The following is an 8,243-nucleotide window of genomic DNA, read 5'->3' on the forward strand; positions in this document are numbered from 1 at the left end:
CCGGTGCCCGTGCGGGGGGGGGCGCGCGGTGTCAGTGCCTGGGCAGCCGTGGGGCTCGACCGCAGCCCGCCGCGGCAACCTGCTCCCCGCGGAGCCTGGCGGGCCGGGGCCGGGGCCGGGATCGCGGCGCTGGGCTGCCGGGGCGCCGCGGGCCCTCCCGTCGGAGGCGCGGTGGCGGGGCCGTGCATGGGCCTCTTTCTCCGCGCGAGTCAATGTGCCTTTTTGTTGCGCTGCCGGGCTGCGGCGGTGCCTGGGAGCCGGGCGAGACAATGCGGCGCATTGTTCCCTTTGAGCAACATCTGACGGGCCGGGCCGAGAGCGGCCGGCGCGCGAGGCCGGGCCGCGGGGAGCGGGGGGGGGGGGGAGGGCTGCGGACGGTCCCAGCGGAGCCGCCGCGGTGCCGGACGCGCGGACCCGGCCGGGCCGCCGCCGCCACCGGAGGGAAGGGCAGCGCCCGGGAGGAGGCGGGCGGCGGCGCGGTGCCCCGGAGGACGGGCTCGTCCCTCCCGCGCGCGCCGCTTGGGTTTCCCCTGCCCGCGGGATGCTCCAGCCCCACGGGGCCGCGCCGGGTCTGCAAGCGGCCGGTCGCTGCGGCGCGCGCGGGACGGGGCCGGGCGGCGGGTCGGGGTGCGCCGGGTGCCTGGCCCGAGCTCGCCGTGCGCCGGGGTGGCCGGGACGGGGCCGGTATGGGAGCCCCGGGGTAACGCGTGCCCCCTCTCCCGCGGGGCCGTTACGTTTGGTACCCAGACAGCCTGGAGAAGCATCCCCGAGGGATGCAGCCCCACGGCCCGCTTTGCAGCCTCGCTGGGAGCCTGTGAGCATCAGCGCCGTCCGCCTGCCCGCTGCTGCTGCCGCCTCTGAGCATTTCCAGAGAAATCTCCTCGGCACGGCCTGGCACGGCCCAGCACGGGGCGGCGCGAGTGGCCCAGCCGCGGGCACCGGCGCCGTCAGGCTCCACAGGGCGCCGGCCGCCCCACGCTCTCGCCACGCGGGTGATTTGGGCAGGGGCGGCCGAACGCGGTGCTGGGGTGGGGGGGAAACACGCGGGCTGGCGGGCAGCCCTGGGAGCGCCCGCGATTTTCCAGCTGAAATCCCCTCCTTCCCTCCGCCGCGGCCGGGATTGCTCAATTGCCAGGAGCGAAATTCCCCTTTCTCAGAACAAAACCGAAAGCGTCCCTGGGTTCCCGCGCCTCCGCTCCATGCACAACCGTGGAGCGGGAGCAGGGCCGGGGCGCGGGGGTCTCTACGCTGGCCGGGAGCCGGGGCAGTGAGCGGAGCCCCGAGAGCCGGGTGAGGGGCTCCCGGCGCATCGCCTGGCCCCAGCTTTCCCTGCATCAGGGGGGACGCCTGCAACCTTAACGGCTTAAAACCACGCTGCCGCTTTCCCGGAGGCCGGGGACGAGGGTCTGGCAGGTGCCGGCCGCAGACCCCCCCCTTGCCCCACGCGTGCTGCGCCCCCTTTGCAAACGAGCCGCATCCCCAAGCAGCCGTTTGGTGGGTCGCCATGGAAACGGACCCTGGGAACGAGGGTCTGGGCTGGTGCCGGGGCGGGGGGGGGGTGGGACGTCGCCCCTCGCCGCCTCCCGCACCGCGTCCCCCGCCTCCCCCCCCCGGCCGCTCGGTGCAGCCGCCGCCGCCGGGGCCCTCCCCGCCCCCACGGCTCGGCACACTTCAATGACAGATGCATCTTCGCCAAGACTTGCATGTCCGTAGCTATGGAAACAGCTGCTCCGGCTGCAGGATCCGAGCGGGAGGGGGGCACGAGAGAAGGGGTGGGCGCGCGGGGGCGGAGGGCCGGCGCCGCGGCGGAGGCGGGGAGCGCGGGGCCGCGAGCCGGCGGGGGCCACGAGCGGCCCTGCGCTTCCAGCGCCCACGGGTCCCAGCGGCGATGCCAGTGCCCATCCCGGTGCTGAGCATGTGCCTCCTGCTGCCCGCATTAGCATGCCCAGCGCTGGGGGGAGAGGGGGGGCACAAGCATGCACGTGCTGCTTTGCACACGCGTGTGCAAGCAGGGTGCTCCTCCCGCGGCGGAGCGGGCGCCGGGAGAGGCCAGCTAACGCGAGGGTTGGCGCTGGGGTTGCACCGTCGCTCGCTGCGGGGCGGGAAGGGCCGCGGCGCGGGAGAGGCGCCGCGGCTCGCCGGGCCCCGCGCCGGGCTCTGCCCGCCGTGCCCTTGCGCGCCGGCGCCGCGGAGCGAGCTGTCGGCCCTGACGGGCTTGGCAGCGGAGCAGCTCAGCTGGAGAAAAGCCTCCGGCGCTGGAGTGACCCACTAACCTTGTTCTTCTTAAAAAATGCATAAAATGCAGGCTGCTGCCTACAGGGGCTTGCACGCGTGCACACGCGCGTGCACGTGGGCGCTCGCCGGGCGCCCTCCCGGCGCCCGCTCCCTCCCCAGGGGAGCCCCGCGCGCGCCGGGGCTGCGCTCGAGCTCCTTGGGGACCGCGCGGACGCGCCGCCTGCGAGCAGGGGAGCCGCGCGGAAGGGCTCCGCGCCCCGGAGGGCGGGACGGCTGCTTCGGGCTGCGGGGGCCAGGCCGGATCCTGCAGCACCGGCGGGGGCCGGAGGGGGTCAAGACGGGAGGAAATCGGAATCGGTTCCGGCGGGGGTGGGGGGCGGGGGGGGGGAGGCTTCCAAGCCCTTTTGGAAATCCCTGTGGTTTCCTGTGCGGTTTCAGCTCTCGCTCGTACAGCAGCGAGCGCAAGGAAGAGCGTGAATCATCCGCAGGAAACGTTGCCTCGCTCGCCCCGTCCTGCTGCAGCCCGGGCCGAGGCCGCGCGCGGGAGCAGGCGCTGCCGGGGCGCTGCGCCCTGCGAGCGCCGGCGCGCGGGCAAGGCCCTTAAAACCCGCTGGTTAAACCCGCCTCGCTTCTATTTCGGAAGGGGCTTGGGGAGGGGGGCACGTACACACACACATATGCTTGTGTGTGTGCGCACGCACATGCACCGCGCATGCACACGTGTGCATGCACACATGCGTGCCCACAGGTGCGCGCACACACACGCGCGTGCGCACGTGCACAGCTCCCCCGTGCCCCTGGTTTCCTGGTGCCAGCCAGGTGGCAGAGGAATCAGTCTTGCAACTCCTCTGGCTAATTAACATAAATTGACACAGGCTAATTAACTGTTCCAGCTCATTAAAGCCTGGATGCTGCGTCTCCGGGAGCAGCAGGCAGCCGGGCCCGCGGCTCTGCCGTCCCGCGGGAAGCGCCGCGGCCGCCCGCTGCCCCGCACCGGGCACCGGCCGCCCCGAGCACCCCGGCGGGGCCCTGCTCCGCGTCCCCGTCCGAGACACGGGCAGCGCCGAGGCCACTAACAGCAGCGATGAGATTGGGGCCTAATCCATTTATTTCTGGCTGGCGCTGAGGGCTGCCGCCAGCCTGGTCCGGACGCTGGGAGAGTTTGCCCGTGGCTGGGAGACTGCGCATTGCTCCCCGGCTCCGTGCCTCAGTTTCCCTGGCTGCGCAGCAAGGAGGCTGGGAGCCGGGCGGCGGCGAGGATGTGACTCTCCCGGCAGCACTTTTCCTTCCTGGTTTCTCCCTCCCAACTCTCCCGGTTTGGAGCCCCGGGGGCTGGGAGCGCTGCGGGCGGCAGAACTCGCCGGGCGGCTTCGCGCAGCACCGGGTGAGACGGGCTCCGCGGGGGACCCGCCGGTGCCGATTCGGAGGAGTGGCAGCCCCTTGCTCCCTGCACGGATCCCGGGGTGCAACACGGCGTCGGAGACCCCCCGCCTTAGCTCCGGCGGGCGTCCGAAAGCAGCAGGGGCTGGTTTCGCCCACGCCACGGGAAGCGTCGCCGGTGATGCTCCCGCCTGCGGGCGCCGCGTCCACCGCAGCGACCGGCCGGGCTGGTCAGAGCCGGCCGGGAGGTTCCAGCACTGGAGGCGCTGGGGGGGGCAGGATGCTCCGTGCGGCACCTGCAGATCTTCCCAGCTGAGTCCATGCTGGGCGACGCGAGGGAAGGCTGCGACTGAATCAAATTTGTGCTTGGGAAGCGGCCTCGTGAGAGCGGGGGGCCCTCAGACGGGCTCCTTCGGGGGATGCCCGCGGGCGCCGCAGCCGAGGCCCCGCTGGCCGCGGCTCTGCCCAGCCGCTGCGGCCCACGGACATGCCTCTCCCCGGGCTGGCTTTCCCCGCGGGGCGATTTATCCGGTTGCAAAGAGAAGCTCGGCGGGCGCCCCGGGGCCAGCTCCAGCCTCTCCCGAGGGCGCGGGAGGAAGCAAGACCGGGGCCACGCGGGAACGGGGCTGGAGAAATTCCCACGCTCCGGGGCGGCGCCAGGGCCCAGCCGGCCCGGAGCAGCGCCGCCGCCAGCGTCACCTTCCCCGGGAGCAGGGTGGCCCGGGAGCGGGCCGGTGAGCAAGCCTTGCATCAGCCAGGAGGGGAGATGGGGCCCTCCCCGGCCCGCGCCCGCCCCGCGGCGGTGGGGAGCCCCGCAGGCGGCTCCGCGGGAGCCTTGGCCAAGCTGCCCGAGGATGGGAAAGGAAATTCCTCGCTTCCCTCCCTGCTGCGGGCTCCGGCATCGCCGCCCGGGTCCCGTCCGTCGCCGGCTCGAGCCCGGAGGAGACCTGCTCCGTTCAACGGCTTTATCACACATCTGGAAGAAAACAGGGAAATCGCTGCCGGTGCAAGAGACCTGAGGCCGGGTGAGGGCCGGGGACGAGCCCAGGCGGGCAGGGGTCCCGGCGCACCCGTGGGGCCGTGCTGCAAGAGGAAGACGCGTCCCGGGGCTGGGCTTCCCGTGCCGATCGGGGGAGGAAGCGGCAGCGCTGGGGGCGGCCGCCGGGCAAGGAGCCTGCGAGAGGAAGGGCTGATGCGCGACCCCGGCGCTGGGCCGGGGCGCAGGAAACGGGGGCGGCCGGGACGGGGCAGGAAGGCGGCGGCGGCGGCCCCGGCTCGGCGGAAGAGCGGGAGGAAAGGCCGGGGGCCGCGGCCGGAGGAAGCCGGACCTCGCCGCGCTGCCCGAGCCACCGCGGTTTTTTGGGCAGCCGTTTTGGGGCGGATTTCCCGCGCCCCGGCGTGCCCCGGGGAAGAGCCGCGCGGCTGTGCCGGGGGCGGCGGGAAAGGGGCCGATCCGCCCGCCCGCCCGCGCTGGCCCCCGGCCGGTGCCCGTGCACGGGAGCCGCTTCAGCCTGCGCCGCGGCGGGAAGGAGATTCCCTCCGTGGCGGGACGGGGCGGCTCCGGCCGCCAGCCCCCCCGGGGGCGGACACGAGGGGACGAGTCGGAAGGTTCAGCCTCCGAGCTCCGGGGGGGGCGTGGGGGACCCTTTGCTGGGGGTTTGCACAGCTCCTAGCGCGGGGTCTGGCTGTTGCGGCGTGGTGAGCCGGAGACGCCCAGAGGCCGCGGTGAGGGGATGCAGCAGGAGCGGGCCACGCTGTCCCCGTCCCCTCGCTGGCCCAGGGGACGCTTCCCTGGGCATCGGCCACAAGTGCAACGAGTTCAGCAGTCCTGGGCGGGTGGGAAAGGAAGGGGCCGGGCGGGCGGGCGGCCGCCCCGCGGCGATAATCCAGGCGAGCGGGGAAGGAGGAGGGAGAAGGGGAACAGACGGACGGAGCCGGACGCACAGAGCCCCGGGAGCTCCCTCCGCGGCGCGGGCCCGTGCTCCGGCTCGACCGCGGCCGCGGCCGCCCCGCGCCGCTTCGCTCGCTCCGTTACTGGCCTTTCTAATCAGCTAATTTGGGAGCGCGAAACGCCGGCGCGGCGGCCCCTGCTCCCGCCACCCGGCAGGGCCTCCCTCCCGTGAGCTTGTTCGGAGGAGAAAACGAGGGCGCGCGCGGGCGTAACTGCTAACGAGGAGCAGCACCGGCTAATTGGGTGCTGCCAATTAAGGCACGTCTCGCCGGGGCCTCCTGGGCTGTGTCCTGCCCCGATTTCGGCCGGGAGGTGCAGGGCGAGGATGCTCCCGCGGGGGATGGATCGGATCCGCGTTGTTGGCCCTGGAGCCGCCCTCGTTTCCCAGGTGGGCAAACCGAGGCCCGGAGCCGGGGGGCACCCGGCGCCTCCGGGCTGCGAGCGGGGCCGGGTTGGCGGCAGCCGCCCGCTTGCAGAAAGCCGGGAGAAGCCCGGGGAGAGGAGCGGCCGGCGAGCCGCGAGGCCAGCACGCCGCCGCGGCGAGGGCAGCGCGGCCTTCAAAGGGATTCCTAAGGAACCGGAAAAACCGGGAGCCGGGAAGCCTCCCTCCGGCGGGGGCAGCGGGAAGGGAGGTCGGGGCGGCTGGGGACCCCCTCTCTGCACCTTCCTGGGCCTGTGGTGACCCCCAGGTCCCCCATCCCGATGGCTTGGGGGTCCCTGACCCCCACGTCCCCATCAAAGGGGCTCGGAGGTCCCTGACCCCCAGGCCTGGGTCCCCATCCCAATGGCTTGGGGGTCCCTGACCCCCAGGTCCCCATCACAGGGGCTCGGAGGTCCCTGACCCCCAGGCCCGGGCCCCCATCCCAATGGCTTGGGGGGTCCCTGACCCCCACGTCCCCATCACAGGGGCTCGGATGTCCCTGACCCACAGGCCTGGGCCCCCATCCCAATGGCTTGGGGGTCCCTGACCCCCACGTCCCCATCACAGGGGCTCGGAGGTCCCTGACCCCCAGGCCCGGGCCCCCATCCCGATGGCTTGGGGGTCCCTGACCCCAGTCGCCCGTCTCTGCCCTCCATCCCCCATCACGCTGGGGGTCCCTGACCCACGGCCAGGGCTCGGGGGTCCCCCATCGCTTGGGGGCGGGGCCAGTCCCCGAGGAGGGGGCGGGGAGAGCTCTACCTGGCCAATGGGAAGCCAGCGAGGGCCATTACCTCATTGGTGCGAGCCCCCATTGGAGGAGAGCGGCGTTGCCTAGCAACCGCCTGTGGCCTGGCCCCAGGCCCGGCCCCGGGGGTGACAGCGATGATGGCGGCAGGGCGGCGATGGCGGGCCCAGGCCTGACCCCCCGGGACCCCTCCGTCCCCCCGACAGGCCTCGACGTGAGGGGCCAGCGAGCCCCCAAACAGCCCAGCTGGGTGCCCCCCCCCGGGACAGCACCTTCCGGGAAAAGCAGCCGCTTCCCGATGGCTCTTCCCTGCCGGGAAGCGGCGTCGGGAGATTCCCGGCTGGCGGCGGCAGCGCACGTGGCCTGGCAAAGCTTTCCCAGGTCCGGAAACGTGGAGAAACGGGCCTGCCCGGTGCCAGCTCTGCGCTGCCCGCCTCGTTAGGCACCGGCGCGGGATGAGCCCTAATTGCCTCCGCCCCGCGGGATCCTCGTTACCTGCCGCAAACCTGCGCCTGGCATCTGGCCGCTAATCCCCGGGATTAGCGGGGCGGGCGGCAGATGGAGCCCGGCCGGGCCCCCCGGCGCTGCCCGCGGCCACGCCGGCGTTGGCCGAGCCCGCCGGGGCCAGCTGGAGTCGGTGCTGGACGGAGCCGGGAATGTGGGGATAGGGGGCTGCTCCGGCGGGGGCCGGACGGAGCCGGGAATGTGGGGATAGGGGGCTGCTCCGGCGGGGGAATTCCCGCCCCGGGATCTCCTGGCCCTGGGGAAAGCCCCAGCGCTCTCGCAGTCACAGCCTTAGAGGGAAACGAAAGCTGCCCCCGGCTTCCCCACGCGCAGCCTTTCCCAGCTGTCGGGAGAGGAGGAAGAGGCTTTTCTGGGAATCCGGCGCAGCGCCTGGCCCCAGTGCCCCTAGGATGCCGTCCCGCTCGGCCGCATCCTAGGGAATCCTGCGGCGGGCTCAGGCTGAGCAAAGCGGGGCGAAAACGCGGGGAAGCGGCTGGGAGCCTCCCTCTTGCACTCCCTGCGCAGCCCCTCGCCGTGGGGCCGTGCAGCCCCCCCCCCCCCCCGCCAGCCCGGCGTCCCCGGGGCTGCACGCTAACCTCAGGGTCCCCGCTCAATGGGAGGAAGGAAACCCTCATCCTCGGGAAAGGCTGGATGCGCACGGGCTTCCTCCCGCACGCCGGGCCCCCGGCAGCACCCGCTGCCCCGTCCCGGGCGCGAGGGGATGGTTAGCGCTCGGCGATGTGGGGATGGAGGACAGCACGGGGGCCCTGCCGTCCGCCCTGCCCCGCCGGAGCTGGCGAGGGGCCCCGGGCTGCTGCTTGCAGCTTTTCTCCTCCGTTTGCAAGCAAAATCCTCTCCCTTTGCCTTGCCGATGCGTGGGTGGGAGTCTCTTTTTCTCCTCCTTCGTGCTTCAAACGCTCCCGCTGCCACCTTGGGCTCTGTCCCCGGATGCTTTGGGGAGCCGCAGGCCCTCGGCCCTCCCTGGCTGCCATGCCCTTCACCCAGCT

Source organism: Rhea pennata, chromosome 23 (assembly GCF_028389875.1).
Source record: "Rhea pennata isolate bPtePen1 chromosome 23, bPtePen1.pri, whole genome shotgun sequence".
In the NCBI taxonomy this organism is placed as follows: Eukaryota; Metazoa; Chordata; class Aves; order Rheiformes; family Rheidae; genus Rhea; species Rhea pennata.